At 38.6% G+C, this 19,515-nt stretch overlaps 1 pseudogene; it reads left to right on the forward strand.

Annotated features, from left to right (window-relative positions):
* The first annotated feature begins 483 nt into the window (after positions 1-483).
* LOC140851206 (uncharacterized) lies at positions 484-14,875 on the forward strand (annotated as a pseudogene).
* Positions 14,876-19,515: the final 4,640 nt, after the last annotated feature.

The raw sequence follows: 19,515 nt of genomic DNA on the forward strand, positions 1-19,515 counted from the left end.
ATCTCAGTCACAATACCAGAACCCTCCTCAACCCAGCTCGAGTACTCATAACTCGGCTTTCAAAGAAAAGGTGCTGCAAGCACTTAAAGGACTAGAAATAAATACCCAACTCCTTCACTCCCATACACAATTAATAGCAAAGCTAGAGACCCAGATAGGTCAGCTAGCAATAGCTTTTAGTAGAATAGAAGAAGGCAAATTACCCAGTCAGCCTACTAATAACCCAAAAGGACAGTACATGGCTGAAAGCACCATTGGTCCTGAAACTTGTTTCGAACATGCCAAATCGACTATGACCCTTAGAAGCAGGAAAAACTTAAATCAACCTGAAGTAATCCAACAACAAGAGCAACCAATTCCAGCTACACCAGAAAAGAAGAAACCTGAAGAGAGGAAAGAACCTGTTAACCCAGCACCTGCACCTAAGGCTCCATTTCCAGTGCTTTAGAATCCCTTCTGCCTCTTGATAAGAAGGGTATAAAAATGAATGAAATGCTGGAACTATTTAAACAAGTCCAGATAAACTTACCCCTTCTCGATGCCATTAAGCAAGTTCCGACCTATGCCAAATTTCTAAAGGACCTGTGTACATAGAAACAAAAATCAAAGGCACAGATACCAAGAAAAGTCCACTTAACTGAGTAGGCCAGCTCAATTTTTCAGCAAATTGTCCCACCCAAACTGAAAGATCCAGGTACCCCAATTATTTCTTGTGTCATAGGGAACCTCACGATTAAGAAGGCATTATTAGATTTGGATGCAAGTGTCAACCTTCTCCCGAGCTCTGTATATGACCTATTTGGATTTGGAGAGTTAAAACCTACGACGGTGACCTTACAACTAGCAGACCGATTTATTAAGGTACCCCGTGGAATGCTGGAAGATGTGTTGGTGAAAGTAGATGAATTTTACTTTTCTGTTAACTTTCTTGTGCTAGATATAGAATCTGGCAGCAACCCCAACCCAATACCAATCATCCTAGGAAGACCCTTCTTAGCAACCACTAATGCTTGTATAAATTGTAGGATCGGGGTTATGGATGTATCTTTCGGGAACAAGAAGCTAAGGTTGAATATTTTTAATGCATCTCTGGGACCATCTGTGTACGTCCATAATGAAATCAACTTGTTAGAGGAAGTTATAGAAGATAAAGCTCCTGCCTTGCTCACATCAGATCCTTTACAGGCATGTCTAACATATTTTGGAATGGATAATTTTGATATCAATGGATACACTGAAGAAATGCATGCTTTGCTAGAACCTCCCAATTTTAGCACCACCCCCCTTGGACTGTAAAGTATGAGCAATTACCAACTCAATCAAGCCCTCTGGTACCTTCTTTAGAAGCACCACCTAATCTAGAGCTAAAGCATCTTCCTACCATGCTGAAATATTCATTTCTTGGACCCAATGATACCCTTCCAGTGATCATTGCATCTGACCTAACCAATGATCAGGAAGACAAACTTGTACGGGTGCTCAAAAAGCATAAAGAGGCTCTAGGGTGGTCAATTGCCGATTTGAAGGGTATAGATCCTTCTTTTTGCATGCATCATATTCACTGTGAGGTTGAGGCAAAACCACATAGGGACATGCAACGAAGATTGAATCCGAATATGCGGAAAGTCGTGAAAAAGAAAGTAGTGAAATGGCTAGATGCTGGAATTATCTACCCAATTTCGGATAGCCAATGGGTTAGTCCAACCCAGGTAGTACCTAAGAAGTCAGGTATTACCGTAGTAGAGAATGATGAGAGTGAGTTAATTCCTACTCGTGCAACAACTGGTTGGCGAGTATGTGTAGACTACCGAAAGCTGAATGCCGTTACTAGGAAAGAACATTTTTCTTTGCCTTTTATTGATCAAATTTTAGAATGGCTAGCAGGACAAAGTTTTTTCTATTTTCTAGATGGATATTCAGGATATAACCAGATCCTAATATTTCCTACTGATCAAGAAAAGACTACCTTCACATGCCCATATGGAACATTTGCATTTAGACGTATGCCATTCGGTCTTTGCAATGCACCAGTCACTTTTCAACGATGCATTTTGGCCATCTTTTCTGATATGATCGATAAATTTTTAGAGGTTTTCATGGATAATTTTTCGATATTTGGCTCTACCTTTGATGATTGTCTTCAGAACCTAGCCAAGGTTCTTCAACGATGTGTAGAGACAAATTTGGTTTTAAGTTGGGAGAAGAGCCATTTTATGGTTCGTGAAGAAATCGTGCTTGGACATATTGTATCCAAGTGGGAGATCGAAGTAGATAAAGCAAAGGTTAAAGTAATCTCAAAATTGCCTCCCCCAACCTCTGTTAAACAAGTGCGATCCTTTTTAGGCCACGTAGGTTTCTATAGGTGCTTCATTAAGGATTTCAGCAAGATCTCACGACCCTTGTGCATATTGGGAATAGTGTTCCAAAGCCAATCGTCAGTCTGTTGATGGTTGTGCTTATTTTTCTATATGTACATGAATTATGAATTAATAAAAATTATTTTGATATTTTTTATCACAAAATGTTTCATCTTCTAATGAACTCCTATGTTGTGGTGAAGTCCTTAGGACTATTTAGACTCGACAAAAGAGGATTTGTCGTTTAGTCCTTAAATCTGTTCGTGACCAAATGATACGTTGTTACCAAAGACGACAACGTTTATCAAACATAGGTCATTGTATGCCATATAGGTTGGTTGTCCTCTTAACCAATGAGTGTGGAGACACTGGTATGGCATACAGGTGAGATGTAAGGGTACATCTGCACTGAACGTGACCGACTCCGGAGCTATTTTTGCTGTCAAGATTTGCTCCGATGGAATATGGGTATAAATATTCCTCTGACCTGAGACCACCACGATGACTTGCAAGCAACTCACTGTACTTAGGCACTGGACTACCTGAATTTCTAATTCAGTGACGGAAGGCTACTGGGTGTAGTCAAGTACTTGACTTATCGGTGCGTGTGTCAAGATGGGATTGACCACTCCAGTTTAGGAGCTGTGTACAGTCGTATTTTAATTTAGCAAAACCTTGGCCAGGGTAGTCTTTGTGAGGAGTCACAGGACTGTTTGAGTTGAGCACGATTCGGATGATCTAATCAGGGTTGACAGTTTAACTCTGAGTCATCCTAAATACAGAGGTCAAAAGGATGAATTATACAGTAACCATATTCACGTAGGTTCTAAGTGTTGTGATTGCAACTATTCGACCTATCCGATCATCGGGTATCATTGCTAGATGGTCACTTCGATTAGTACAGGAATTAGTTCCTGTACTACCGGCTTAGGTTCGAACCTGCGGGGTCACACACATTAGAGGTTCCTATCTGATCTGATGGCTGATAAAGAGTCCTAATGCTCATGGACTATGAGTCCTATGTGTCTAAAACTCTGTGATCGAGAATCAGGATTCTCTGATCATGAGTCCCACACATTTTGGGTACCGAGGTCAAGAGTCCCACTGGTTTGGGACTCTTCGATCAGGGTTACATATCGATGAATTCTGATGTCCGATTATCCATCGGATTTGGATTTAATATTTATGAAGGGTTTAATTAATGATTTGATCACTAATTAACTCAATTTGATTGAGTAATTATTTTTGGATCAAGTTCAATTGAATTAGATTCAGTTGGGTTTGACCCGATTAGGTTAAGAGTTGACCTAATCGTCGAGATGGTTTGGTCCCTGATTTGATCAAGGGTTGGGCTTAATCAATTCTTGATTTGATTAAGATTTTATTGAGCCTAATTAAGCCTAATTAAGTTGGATTTAAATTAGTCTAATTGGGCTTAACTTATTTGGTTCAATTTGGTTGGTTTAAATAATGAAACCACCTTGACCCATTCTCCCTGCGCCACCTCACTTCCACTGCGCCCATTTGAATTCACGAGAAGGAAGTTCTTATGAATTTTTCCTCTTGCAAAGCCCTCCTCACGCCCTACTTTAATGCACCAAATGAGTGGATAAGGATGATTGGTTGGCCATTCAAATTCAAAATAATGTTTGAATTTGAATGAGCAACCAATCTTAGCGCCTTGACCTTATCCTCTTTTAGTGCCCCATTTATTATACGAGAAAATGTTTCTCATAAAATCACTCATGCACAAATTAAGCCATGTCCTCCTCTTCTCACACCCTTAGTGGATAGGGATAAATTGGTTTCCATTTGAATTCAAAATTTGATTTGAATTCAAATGTGCAATTACTCATCTTTATCCTCTCACGTGGATAAGATGTTTGACATTATTTTAAAAGGAGGAGAAGAGTGGGGCGTGTGCAAGAAAAATTTTGGAGAGAAAATTTGGGCGTGAGGAATCCTTGTGTGCAAGGTGAAGGTCTATATCCTTCCGAGAGAAAAAGAAAGAAAAAAAAGAAAAAGTGTGCACAGGGTTTCAGTGAGTTCTTCAGGGTTTCAGCTTGGAGTTCGGGAAGTGAGAAGGTGAGCTACGAGTATTGTGAGCCCACTAAATTTTAGAGAGATCTTCAACATTCTCTCAAGCACATCTGCTAACAATCTGGAGTATCCAAAGAATCGGCAGACATCGATCGAAGGAGTTCGATCAGCATCGATCGTCGAAAGGGCTCTACAACAAGCTAGCACTCGTGAGGAATCGATCAGACCGAAAGCTTCATGTGGACGATCCACAGAGGCCAGACACACTGTGTGGCTGCATCACGATGATCAGACTCTCCTGACGGTGATCAGATTGCGACGATCTACTACCCGCACAAAGGTATTGTGTTCTGAACACATTACAGTAAAGTATTTACTGTTCAAATTCGAATTTCAAATTTAAATGCATGCATGCTATATATCATATTTAGATCTTAGTGTAGAGTAAATTTTTATTAATTAATTAGATTAATTAATAATTTTTACTATAAAATAGTGATTTTAAAAAGTTTTAAAATTATCATTTTACCCCTGCACTGAATTTTTTCCACAAATGGTATTAGAGCAGGTTCTTAGATATGATATATATATTTGCATGCATAGATTAAGTTATAATCTAAAAGTTTAAATTTAAAATTTAAAATTTGAAATTTGAATTTTGAAAATTATTCGAAATTCAAAATTTAAAAATTTGAAATTCAAAATTTAAAATTTAAAATTTAAAATTTAAAATTTAAAATTTAAAATTCAAAAATTTGAAATTCAAAATTTGAAATTAAAAAATTTGAAATTTGAAATTTGTTTGAAATTTGAAATTCAAAATTTAAAATTTAAAATTTGAAATTTGAAATTTTGAAATTGATATATTTAGATATACTTGATCCAAGTAGCAAGTAATCGAATTGGGTTGGTTGCCATGGCCATTCGGTCATAGGAGAAAAGTAGGGTTTAAAGGCTCTCTCTTTCCATTCGATGGGGTCTCCTATGGCGGTAAGGGTACCGATGCGATTATATCTCATATAGATGAAGCAGCGAAAGAAATATTCATGATTTATTTTGATTGAGTTATTTTCTGTTATGTAATTAGCAATAGGATTGCTATTTATGAAATGTACTGATATATTTGTGTAATAAGTCAACATATTTGGTGAACAGAAAATAAAACCTTTCAAATTTAAAAATTATTTTCGAAATGCCAAATCCTGACCCATCAGCCCAAATACTTAATTAAAAGAATTAAGTGTTGTCTAGTAGGTCTAGAATTGTGAATTAAGATCTAAGACAATTGCATAAACTTGTGGGTCAATGGGTTAGATGGATTAGGTTCATAATTGGGTTAGACCTAAGGTTAGCTTAAAGAAATAGACTAAATTAGAGTAATTGGTCAAATCTAATCAAAAGTTGAATTAGATTAGGTCAAGGATACTCTAGATTTAACTCCAATAGTTGTAGTTGAATGGGTCCATGTCTTTAACTAGACCAAGATGGACTTAATTCATGGCTACGCAGTGGAACCCTATTTACTAAGTTAATCATATTAAAACTAATGAACTGGTTGGTATCTAAGGTAAGTTTGGCAGTTTGACCAGTGGTTTTTAAGCGAGAGCTACTCGCAGTGATTCGATCTCTGACGAGTTAATGGCTTATCCCCACCACTGATCTCACTTACCTGGCCAACCTGATGAATTAGGTTTTGATCAGATCACTTGGTGATTAGGGCTCACCCATGTCATTAGGTAAATCAGTTTGACTGATTTAGGTGCTCCTAATGCCAGCTTTAAGTAAATCCTTTTTAATCTGACTTGGTGAAGTCAGTGGGAGGATTGAAATTGGCTGGATATTTTCTTCTCATCTATTCTTTAATAAAATTCTCAAAAAAAAATATTAGGTCCTAAAAATGATTAAGTTATATTGATAACTAAGTCATAGCCTCCCATTAAGTGAGTGATAATGAGTCCATTAATTTAATAATCATTGGAGGCCCAAAGGCCTGATGCTTATTGACTAATGGAATTATCATTCATAGTATGATAATTTGGTTTGAGTCTTTCTGATGGTGGTTAGGTTGGCCGACCAAAGTCGAGCTTGATCATTTATTAGTCCGATTCACCAAATCAAATCATGTTAATGGTTGGACCTAACCAGATTTTTTCAGTGGAGGCCAAAGCCTACTGATTAGGTTCTGGGGTAAAATTAATTACTAGAAGTTGTTTAGAGATACAACTGGTTATGAACTTACCCATAGATGTACATGGGTTGACCAACCAAAGTTGGGCTCGTGTGTAGTCTGTGTGGATTCTAGTACTCACTAAGGAATTAAAGTAATTCCTCGAATTGGAGGTTGAGGTTACCAATTCGTAAAAATACTGGGAGAAACTTTAGACTAAAGTCCAAGTCTTTAGTATTAATAATTTATGTACTAATATAGGTCTGGTTTTTCTTTATGCAGCTATGGCCACTACCCTGTCGCTCCGGTCATTATTAGATAATGACAAGCTCATGGGACTTAATTTCGATAGCTGGTATCAAAAATTAAAAATCGTCCTTAAGTATGAGCGGATCCTTTATGTAGTAACGGATCCGGCACCTGAGGAGCCAGCCCTGAACGCTAGAGGGACGGTCTGAGATACTTACCAGAAGTGGCTCAACGACCGCACCAACATCCGTTGCATAATGCTGGCGGCAATGAATGATGAGTTTAGTCGCAGGTTCGAGAACGTCCAGCCACAGGAGATGCTTCAAATGTTGAACGACTCTTTTGGCATGCCTGACGATGTTGAAAGACACAAAACTAGTTGTGCCATTTTCAATGCTCGGATGAGGGATGGAGCCTCAGTCATTGATCATGTACTGTACATGATCGAAATGATTGAGCGCCTAAGTAAACTGGATTTTCTCCTGCACGAGCAGCTCGGTAAGGATGCGATCCTTAATTCTCTGCCCAAGTCCTTCCTTCCCTTCCTTACTTATTTTTGAATGACAAAGCCTGTAGTGAATTACCACGGCTTGTTGGGGTTGCTGCAGAACTTTGAGAAGTATCACCAGCTCCATAAGGAGTCGATGAATATTGTGGGAGGGTCTTCTTCTAGTCGTCGACCCTTTAAGAAAGGGAAGAAGAACAAGAAGAAGAAGAATAAGAAGGTGCAGTTGCATGCTGGGACGTCTGCACAGGGTCAGATCAAGAAGCGCAAGCCCGATCAGAGCTAGACGGAGTGCTTCTTTTGCAAGAAGCAGGAGCACTGAAAGAGGAACTGTCCTCTATACATTGCCTCACTGGACCCGAACAGGCCAAAGAAGAAGCAAGGTACTTATATGATAACACCTTGCAACTTTTTCATTTGTGATACTACTACCTGGGTATTGGATACCGGAAGCCCTTATCATATTTGCAATTCGATGCAGGGTCTGCAGGTCAGTAGGAGATTTGATGAAGGTGAGAGGTTCCTGAACGTTGGAGATGGAAGCAAAGTTCTAGTTCTAGCATTAGGAATCATGAACCTTGTAATCAATTCTCAAAATATAATTCTGAGTGAATGTCACTATTGTCCAAGCTTTTTATTAAATATTATTTCTGTAGGCCTTTTGGCCATGAACGATTATCAATTTTTAATAAAAAAAAATATTTGCAATATCATTTTGAATGGTGTTACAATATTTATTAGATAACTTTATAATGGAATTTACTTTCTATCACAACCTGTTAATGTGGTTCAAACCATCAGTAAATGCCCTAGAATAGATAATGTGTCAGAAGTCTACCTTTGGCACTGTAGGCTAGGTCATATCAATAAGAACAGGATAAACAGGTTGGCTCAAGAAGGAATTCTTGAAGTAGGTGATTGTGAATCACTTCCAACCTGTGAGTCCTATCTTCTTGGTAAAATGACCAAGTCACCTTTTACTGGAAAAGGAGAGTGAGCTAGTGAACTCTTGGGTCTGGTACATTCTGATGTATGTGGACCCATGAGCACAAGTGCAAGAGGTGGATATTTCTACTTCATAACCTTCACAGACAACCTATCGAGGTATGGGTATGTCTATTTAATGAAGCATAAGTCAGAGTCGTTTGAAATGTTCAAACTATTCCGAAATGAGGTAGAAAAACAAACTGAAAAGTGTATTAAAACTCTTCGATCTGATCGAGGAGGTGAATACCTTTCCAATGAGTTTCTGACATATCTTGGAGAGAATAGGATTCTCTCTCAATGGACTCCTCCTGGAACACCACAGCATAATGGTGTATCTGAAAGGAGGAATCGGACCTTGTTGGACATGGTTCGATCCATGATGGGGTTTGCTGGACTGTCGATCTCTCTCTGGGGATATGCGCTCGAATCAGCTTGTTACCTTCTAAATAGAGTTTCGAGTAAGTCTGTAACCAAAATATCATATGAGATATGGATAAGACGTAAGCCAGTACTCTCGCACCTTAGGATTTGGGGGTGTCCAGCTTATGTTAAACGTTTAATTACGGACAAGCTAGGACCTAGGTCTGACAAGTGTAATTTTATAGGATACCCAAAAGAGACCAAAGGGTATTATTTCTACCTGGCTGATGAGCAAAAGGTGTTTGTCAGCCTTAAGGCAATCTTTTTGAAAAAAGAGTTCCTTGGTGAAGGGACTATTGCCTCTAAGGTCGAACTTGACGAAGTTCGACAGGTAAAAAAACTGACATAAGTTGTTGAACCTGAATCAGATTTGATTAGATCATATCCGGAGCCCATTGTTCAAGCATCCTTAAGGAGATCTGGTAGAGTACCACATCAACCGGACAGATACTATGGTTTCTTAGTCCGGGACGACGATCCTATCAAACTTGATGAAAATGATGAGGATTCGATCACCTACATGGATGCAATGCATGGATCCGACTCTGAGAAATGGCTAGAGGCCATGAAATCTGAAATGGAGTCCATGAAGGTCAACGATGTGTGGACATTGGTTGACCCACCCGAAGGAGTAAAACTCATAGGGTGTAAGTGGGTCTTCAAGAGGAAGAGGGGCGCAGACGAAAAGGTGGAAACCTATAAAGCCCATCTGGTTGCCAAGGGATATCATCAATGTTATGGTATAGACTATGACGAGACATTTTCTCCTGTGGCAATGCTCAAATCCATTCGGATTATGCTTGTGATAGCTGCCCATCTGGACTATGAAATCTGGCAGATGGATGTGAAGACAGCTTTCCTAAATGGAGAGCTGGATGAAGAGGTGTATATGATACAACCTGAAGGATTCACATCCACTGATGAGTCTAAGGTGTGCAGACTACAGAGATCCATTTATGGACTTAAGCAGACATCTTGGAATTGGAACATACGTTTTGATAGGACGATCAAGACGTATGGCTTCATTAAGAACAGAGAAGAGCCCTACATTTATAAGTGGGCTAATGGTCCAGTAGTGGTATTTCTTGTATTGTGTGTGGATGATATTCTCTTAATCGGGAATGATGTCCCTGCATTATAGTGAATAAAGATTTGACTGTCGTCACAGTTCTCCATGAAGGATTTGGGAGAAACTTCCTACATCCTAGGGATGAGGATCTATAGGGATAGATCTAAAAGGTTGCTTGGTTTATCCCAGTCTACGTACATAGATACTATGCTGAAGAGGTTCAGCATGGAGAATTTCAAGAAAGGCTATCTACCGATAGGCCATGGAATTTCTCTCTCGAAGAGGGATTGTCCGACAACATCTCAAGAGAGAGAACGTATGGGTAGGATTCCATATGCTTCGACAGTGGGATCTATCATGTATGCCATGACATGTATATGACTAGATGTGGCATACTCACTAGGGGTAGTGAGTAGATACCAATCTGATCCAGGGGAGATTCACTAAAAGGTTGTTAAAACCATCCTGAAGTATTTAAGAAATACTAAGGACCAGTGGCTTGTTTATGGTGAATCGGACTTGAGACTTATAGGGTTTACAGACTTTAGTTTCCAGTCTAATCACGATGACAGTAAAAGTGTGTCGGAATTTATTTTTATCCTTAATGGTGGGGCTATCTGCTGGAAGAGTTCCAAGCAACACACAGTGGCTGATTCAGTTTGCGAGGTGGAGTATGTCGCTGTATCAGATGCTGCCAAAGAAGCGGTGTGGCTGAGAAAATTCATCACCGAGCTCGGAGTAGCATCCTCCCTTGTTGGTCCAGTTTTGCTCTACTGTGACAGCTCTGGAGCCATTGCTCAGACGAAGGAACCCAAGGCACACCAGCAGACGAAGCATATTTTGCGCCACTACCATCTCATCCGAAAAATTATGGATCGAGGTGACGTCGACCTTCTGAAGATCGACGGAAAGGAGAACCTGGTCGACCCATTCACTAAAGCCATTGTGGTGAAGGAGTTCGACGACTACAAGTCGAAGATGGGTATTAGATACTGCACCGATTGGCTTTAGGCCAAGTGGAAGATTGTTGGGAATAGTGTCTCAAAGCCAATCATCAGTCTGTTGACGGTTATGCTCATTTTTGTATATGTACATGAATTATGAATTAATAAAAATTATTTTGATATTTTTCATCACAAAATATTTCATCTTCTAATGAACTCCTATGTTGTAGTGTAGTCCTTAGGACTATTTAGACTCGACAAAGGAGGATTTGTCATTTAGTCCTTAAATCTGTTCGTGACCAAATGATACGTTGTTACCAAGGATGACAACATTTATCAAGCATAGGTCGTTGTGTGCCATATAGGTTGGTTGTCCTCTTAACCAATGAGTGTGGAGACACTGGTATGGCATACAGGTGAGATGTAGGGGTACATCTGCACTGAACGTGACCGACTCTGGAGCTATTTCTGCTGTCAAGATTTGCTCTGATGGAATATGGGTATAAATGTCTCTCCGACCTGAGACCGTCACGGTGACTTGCAAGCAACTCACTGCACTTAGGCACTAGACTACCTGAATTTCTAATTCAGTGACGGAAGGCTGTTGGGTGTAGTCAAGTATTTGACTTGTCGGTGCGTGTGTCAAGATGGGATTGACCACTCCAGTTTAAGAACTGTGTACAGTCGTGTTTCAATTTAGCAAAACCTTAGCCAGGGTAGTCTTTGTGAGGAGTCACAGGACTATTTGAGTTGAGCACGATTCGGATGATCTAATCAGGGTTGACAGTTTAACCCTGAGTCATCCTAAACACAGAGGTCAAAAGGATGAATTATACAGTAACCATATTCATGTAGGTTTTGAGTGTTGCGATTGTGATAATTCGACCTATCTGGTCATCAGGTACTATTGCTAGATGATCACTTCGATTAGTACAGGAATTGGTTCCTATGCTATCGGCTTAGGTTCGAACCTGCAGGGTCACACACATTAGAGGTTCCTATCTGATGGCTGATGAAGAATCATAATGCTTGTGAACTAGGAGTCCTACGTGTCTGGGACTCTATGATCGAGAATCAGGATTCTCTGATCATGAGTCCCACACATTTTGGGTACCGGGGTCAAGAGTCCCACTGGTTTGGGACTCTTCGATCAGGGTTATATATCGATGAATTCTGATGCTCGATTACCCATCGAATTTAGACTCAATATTTATGGAAGGTTTAATTAGTGATTTGATCATTAATTAACTTAATTTGATTGAGTAATTATTTTTAGATCAAGTCCAATTGAATTGGATTCAGTTGGGTTTGACCCGATTAGGTTAAGAGTTGACCTAATCATCGAGATGGTTTGATCCCTGATTTGATCAGGGGTTGGGCTTAATCAATTTCTGATTTGATTAAGATTTTATTGAGTCTAATTAAGCCTAATTAAGTCTAATTAAATTGGATTTAAATTAGTCTAATTGGATCTAACTTATTTGGTTCAATTAGGTTGGTTTAAATAATGAAACCACCTTGACCCATTCTCTCTGCGCCACCTCACTTCTACTGCGCCCATTTGAATTCACGAGAAGAAAGTTCTTATGAATTTTTCCTCACGCAAAGCCCTCCTCACGCCCTACTTTAATGCGCCAAATGAGTGGATATGGATGATTGGTTGGCCATTCAAATTCAAAACAAAGTTTGAATTTGAATGAGCAACCAATCTTAGCACCTTGACCTTATCCTCTTTTAGTGCCCCATTTATTACACGAGAAATTGTTTCTCATGAAATCACTCACACACAAATTAAGCCACGCCCTCCTCTTCTCACGCCCTTAGTGGATAGGGATAAATTGATTTCCATTTGAATTCAAAATTTGATTTGAATTCAAATGTGCAATTACTCATCTTTATCTTCTCACGTGGATAAGATGTTTGACATTGTTTTAAAAGGAGGAGAAGAGTAGGGTGTGTGCGAGAAAAATTTTGGAGAGAAAATCTGGGCGTGAAGAATCCTTGTGTGCAAGGTGAAGGTCTATATCCTTCCGAGAGAAAAAAAAAAAAAGAAAAAGTGTGCGCAGGGTTTCAGTGAGTTCTTCAAGGTTTCAGTCTGGAGTTGGAAAGTGAGAAGGTGAGCTACGAGTGTCGTGAGCCCACCAAATTTTAGAAAGATCTTCAACATCCTTTCAAGCATGTCTGTTGATGATCTAGAGCATCCAAAGAATTGGTAGACATCGATCGAAGGAGTTCGATCAGTATCGACCGTCGAAAGAGCTCTACAATGAGCTAGCACTCGTGAGGAGTCGATCAGACCGGAAGCTTCATGTGGACGATCCGCAGAGGCCAGACACACTGTGTGGCTGCATCGTGATGATCAGACTCTCTCAACGGTGATCAGATTACGGCGATCTACTACCCCCACAAAGGTATTATGTTCTGAACACATTACAGTAAAGTGTTTACTGTTCAAATTCGAATTTCAAATTTAAATGCATGCATACTATATATCATATTTAGATCCTAGTATAGGGTAAATTTTTATTAATTAATTAGATTAATTAATAATTTTCACTATAAAATAATGATTTTGAAAAAATTTTAAATTACCATTTTACCCCTGCACTGAATTTTTCCCACAGTGCAACTTGCTTGCCAAGGAAAATTCTTTTGATTTTAATAAAGATTGCCTAACTGCTTATAATAAACTCAAAACTACCTTAACCACTGCACCAATCATAAGATCTCTGGATTGGACCCTACCATTTGAAATTATGTGTGATGCTTCTGATTATGCTATAGGGGCAGTCCTTGGGCAAAGATTTAATTGGGAACCGCATGTAATTTATTATGCAAGTAAAACTCTTTTAGATGCTCAATTGAATTACACCACGACTGAAAAGGAGTTACTCGCTGTTGTGTTTGCCCTAGATAAATTTAGATCATACTTTTTGGGCTCCAAGGTCCTAGTATACTCCGATCATGCAGCACTGAAACATCTGCTATCCAAAAAAGATACAAAACCTAGGCTGATTAGATGGATCCTCCTATTATAAAAATTTGATTTAGAAATTTTAGACAAAAAGGGCTCCAAAAACTTGGTAGCAGATCATATTTCTAGGATCCTGGTAGAACAAAATAAAGAAATGATTAGAGATAGGTTTTCGGATGAACAACTCTTTTCAATCTCTTCCACTAATCTTCCCTGGTTCGCTCATATAGTCAATTACTTGGCAGTGGGACAAATCCCATCTCACTGGACCCAACAAGAGAAAAATAGATTTTTCTCCCAAGTAAAGTACTATTTCTGGGAAGAACCAGAATTGTTCAAATATTGCCCAGATCAAGTAATCCGACGTTGTATCTCCGAGTGTGAAGTCCAAAGTATTCTTACTTTCTGCCACTCGTTAGCATGTGGGGGATATTTTAGTCGAAGAAAAACTACAGCAAAGGTGTTGCAGAGTGGATTTTATTGGCTGATATTATTCAAAGATGCACATGAATTTGGTCGTAATTGCTTGCGATGCCAGCAAACAGGAAATATTTCTAGAAAAGATATGATACCCCTATCCTCTGTTCTTGTTGTAGAAATTTTTGATATTTAGGGAATTGATTTCATGGGACCCTTTCCCTTCTCATTTGGATTCGAGTATATTTTGGTAGTAGTAGACTACGTATCAAAATGGGTAGAGGCTATGGCAACCCGAACCAATGATCACAAAGTCGTGATCAAGTTTATTCAGCATAACATCTTTAGTCGATTTGGATGCCCAAGAGCCATAATTAGCGATGGGGGTACACACTTCACGAATAAGCACTTCGACATGCTAATGAAAAAATATGGAATAACTCATAAAGTTGCCACACCTTATCACCCCCAGACAAGTGGCCGAGTTAAGGTTTCCAATAGGGAGATCAAGCATATTCTTGAAAAAATGATAAGACCCGATAGAAAAGATTGGTCAGCACGCTTGGATAATGCATTATGGGCTTATCGAACTGCTTTTAAAACATCCATAGGAATATCTCCTTATCGACTTGTATTCGATAAAGCTTGTCATCTACCGGTGGAATTGGAACATCATGCATTTTGGGCCATACGGTAATTTAACTTTGACATGAAAAATGCAGGTTCCAATAGGAGACTTCAACTAAATGAACTTGACGAGCTACGGAATGAAGCGTATGAGAGTGCTAAAATTTATAAGGCTCGAACTAAAGCATACCATGACAAATTCATTGCACGAAAAATGTTCGAGTCCAATCAGAAAGTTTGGCTCTTCAATTCTAGGTTGCATTTGTTTCCTAAAAAACTTTGCTCACGTTAGGATGGACCTTTCATTGTAACTCAGGTATTTCCTCATGGAGCTATAGAACTCAAGAATCCTAAATAGGAGAACACCTTTAAAGTGAACGGTCAGCGATTGAAACCTTACATAGATGGAATTAGTGATGGAGAATTAATTGAATCTGTTGATCTAGTGGATCCAATACTGCCATGATACTCAATTCAGTCTGGCTGAAGATTTTAAACTTAGCGCTCCTGGGAGGCAACCCAGCTTATGCATTTCTTTCTATTATCTAGCTTATTTTTATTTTTATAGAAAAACTCAAGAAGGGCAATTAGCCAAGTTGGGGGAGCATCTCATCCAAGGCCCAGATGTAGTCATCAACCAATCACACCCACAAAGGAAGAACCCCTCACCTGACAATGAACGAGCGCATCAAATCCAGGTGGTATCTTTCATTGTAATTTCTTTCTCTATTCTACTTTGTTATTTTCTTCATCCATTGGGGGCAATGAAAATAGAGTTGGGGGGGAGAGATTTATTAAATTAATTAAGTCTTCAAGTATGACCATAATCAGTTTTGTGTACCAAATTTTGTCTTGATTTGAAGTAAATCAGGTGTTCTAACTGATAAATGATTAACAATTTAGACAATTTTAGAGATATTGAGGGGTAAATTATTAAGAAAGCCCAATAAATGGTAGGATTTAGATCAGAATAAATTCTAAAGTAATTTCAGAACCTTCGGCCCAATGATCTCAATAAAGAATCTACTTTATGAGGGTATAAGTGAAAAAATCAAGCTGTTGACGGTTGAGCAACCAAGTATTGTAATTGATTTGTTAATAAATAAAATATATTTGGCATCTTCATCATAAGCTTTCATCTTCTAATGAACTCCGTTGTTATGATGAAGTTCTTAGGACTATTTAAGTTTGATAAAGAGAGGATTTATCGATTAGTCCTTAAAATTATTCACGACCAAATGATAGGCTGTTAATAAGGACGACAGCTTCTATCGAGCATAGGTCGCTGTAGGCCATATGGGTTGGTTGTCCTCTTAACCAAAAAGTGTGGAGACACTGGTATGGCATACAGGTGAGATGTAAGGGTACATCATCATTGAACGTGATCAACTCCAGAGCATTCTGCTGTCGAGAATGTCTCTGATGGGATATAGGTATAAGTGTCCCTTAGACCTGAGATCGCCTCAGTGACTTGCAAGCAACTCACTATGCTTTGGTACTGGACTAACTGAATTTTTAATTCAGAGACGGAAGACTTCTGGACACAATCAAGTACTTGCGAAGTCAGAGTGTGATCGAGATGGGATTGACCACTCCAAGAGTTGGAGAAGAATGAGTCGCTGTATTTCAATTTAGCAAACCCTTGGCCAGGATAATCCATTAGATGAATTTGATATTTTGAAATACAATGTGGACAACCTGATCAGAGTTGATAGTTGAACTCTGGGATGTCCTATGATCATTTTGGTCAAGGGGATGAATTATATGAAAACTATATCCGCATGGGTTCTAAGGATGTTGTTCTATACATTCGACCTATCCGATCGTCGGATACCATTGCTAGATGGTCATTTCGATTGGTATAGGAATTTATTCCTATGCTACCGACTTAGGTTCTAACCTATGAGGTCACACACATTAGAGTTCATGATCCGATCGGATGGTTGATCAACGATTAAGAATCGTTCTAGGGTTAAATGATCAATACGATTGACATTTAACCCAGTGCAAGTATTGCAGGAGGATCTATTAGCAATTTGATTGCTGATTGGCTTAATTTGATTAAGTCAATGGACTGAGATTAAGTCTAATTAAATATAATTTAATTAGATTTAGTTTGGGCTTGATTGGATCAAGTCCAATTGATTTATTGGATAAGCCAAGTGCAAGGAAAAACTAGTCCTAGTTCAACTAGGACTTGGGTCAATCTAATTTCTAATTTGATTAGAAAATTAAATCAGATTTAAATCTAATTTAATCTGATTAAATTAGGTTTTTAATTGGGTTAAGACCTATTTTAATTGAGTTGATCTAATTTTGATTTGATTTAGTTTGGGAAACCAAATTAAAACAAGTCATAAGACAGAATCCTAGTAAGACTAGGATTCCACCTTGCGCCACATAATCCTTCTCCACGCCCTCTCTCTTATTCAATGCCAATCTCCACTTATTTTGTGCGACAAAAGCCCTCTCTCAGATCTCTCCCACATTCACAAAAGGTCTCCTCTCTTCTTTCTTACATGGAAGGTGGTTTGGATCAAATCTAAAAGGAATAAGTTTGGATTTCGAATTCTATGAGATAGAGTTTTAGAAATCCAAAACTCTTTCAATTTTGTACCAAATTTATTCAAATTTTTTTTTTGGAATTTTTGTAGCTTTTAGGGTATACATTGTGTACCCTTTTCTGGTGATCCATGCACAAAAATATGAAGGAGGTGCTCAAGAGTTGGGCGTCCCTTAACTTGCCATGTTTGGATAAGCCTTGACTAGGTGTTTGACCTAGACAAGGACTCTATCATATCTCTTTATATAAGATTAGTTTATTTGTGAAATTTTAGGAGAAGTCAGAGATTTGAGATACCTTTGTGCCATCCAAAAATCAAAGAGAAATACCTTTGGATCGTGGAGATATAAAAGACGCAAGTTTGGGTGTCTAGAGAGAAAAACGTGAAGAAGAAGAGGGTCTTCTTCTAGAGTTTTTGTTTTCATATCTTTCCTCCCTCCATCTTGAGTTTCCTGAGAGTGTCTCAGATCTGAAACTCCTCCTTCTACTTTCCATCTTTGGAAGAGTCCAAATCAAGAAGAAGGAGGCACCTGATCAACCATCAAAGAAGGATCAGTGCAGTACTAGCATACTGTGCTGATTTCCTGAAGCAGGACTTCTGATCGAGATTCGTGGGCTCGTGTGGACGACTCCTAGAGGCCAGACACGTGTGCGGCTTGCAACATCATCCTCAAACCCAGATCAACAAGGTTAGAACATCTAACTTGCAAGGTAATAGATCTGATCTATTGTTTAATACATACATTAGATGTAGTATAGAAACATGTTGATATGATCAACATGTAGTTCATGCTATATTTATATATTTTAATTTTTGATTTAATGCTATATAATAATCATATAATAGAATCTTAGATCTAAAGATTTTCTATTTTTAGAAAATAAATTTTGATTTATTTTAGTCTTCCGCTGTATGATCTTGAAAAAGTTTCAAGATCTAACCCTGAAACCCTAGATATGGTTCCTACAGCTTCTGATTATGCTATAGGGGCAGTCCTTGGGCAAAGATTTAATTGGGAACCGCATGTAATTTATTATGCAAGTAAAACTCTTTTAGATGCTCAATTGAATTACACCATGACTGAAAAGGAGTTACTCCCTGTTGTGTTTGCCCTAGATAAATTTAGATCATACTTTTTGGGCTCCAAGGTCCTAGTATACTTCGATCATGCAGCACTGAAACATCTGCTATCCAAAAAAGATACAAAACCTAGGCTGATTAGATGGATCCTTCTATTATAAGAATTTGATTTAGAAATTTTAGACAAAAAGGGCTCCAAAAACTTGGTAGCAGATCATATTTCTAGGATCCTGGTAGAACAAAATAAAGAAATGATTAGAGATAGGTTTTCGGATGAACAACTCTTTTCAATCTCTTCTACTGATCTTCCCTGGTTCGCTCATATAGTCAATTACTTGGCAGTGGGACAAATCCCATCTCACTGGACCCAACAAGAGAAAAATAGATTTTTCTCCTAAGTAAAGTACTATTTCTGGGAAGAACCAGAATTGTTCAAATATTGCCCTGATCAAGTAATCCGATGTTGTATCTCCGAGTGTGAAGTCCAAAGTATTCTTACTTTCTGCCACTCGTTAGCATGTGGGAGATATTTTAGTCGAAGAAAAACTACAGCAAAGGTGTTGCAGAGTGGATTTTATTGGCCGATATTATTCAAAGATGCACATAAATTTGGTCGTAATTGCTTGCGATGCCAGCAAATAGGAAATATTTCTAGAAAAGATATGATACCCCTGTCCCCTGTTCTTGTTGTAGAAATTTTTGATATTTGGAGAATTGATTTCATGGGACCCTTTCCCTCCTCATTTGGATTCGAGTATATTTTGGTAGCAGTAGACTACGTATCAAAATGGGTAGAGGCTATGGCAACCCGAACCAATGATCACAAAGTCATGATCAAGTTCATTTAGCATAACATCTTTAGTCGATTTGGATGCCCAAGAGCCATAATTAGCGATGGGGGTACACACTTCACGAATAAGCACTTCGACATGCTAATAAAAAAATATGAAATAACTCATAAAGTTGCCATACCTTATCACCCCCAGACAAGTGGCCGAGTTGAGGTTTCCAATAGGGAGATCAAGCATATTCTTGAAAAAACGATAAGACCCGATAGAAAAGATTGGTCAGCACGCTTGGATAATGCATTATGGGCTTATCGTACTACTTTTAAA

This window comes from Elaeis guineensis, chromosome 8 (assembly GCF_000442705.2).
Source record: "Elaeis guineensis isolate ETL-2024a chromosome 8, EG11, whole genome shotgun sequence".
NCBI classification, from domain to species: Eukaryota; Viridiplantae; Streptophyta; class Magnoliopsida; order Arecales; family Arecaceae; genus Elaeis; species Elaeis guineensis.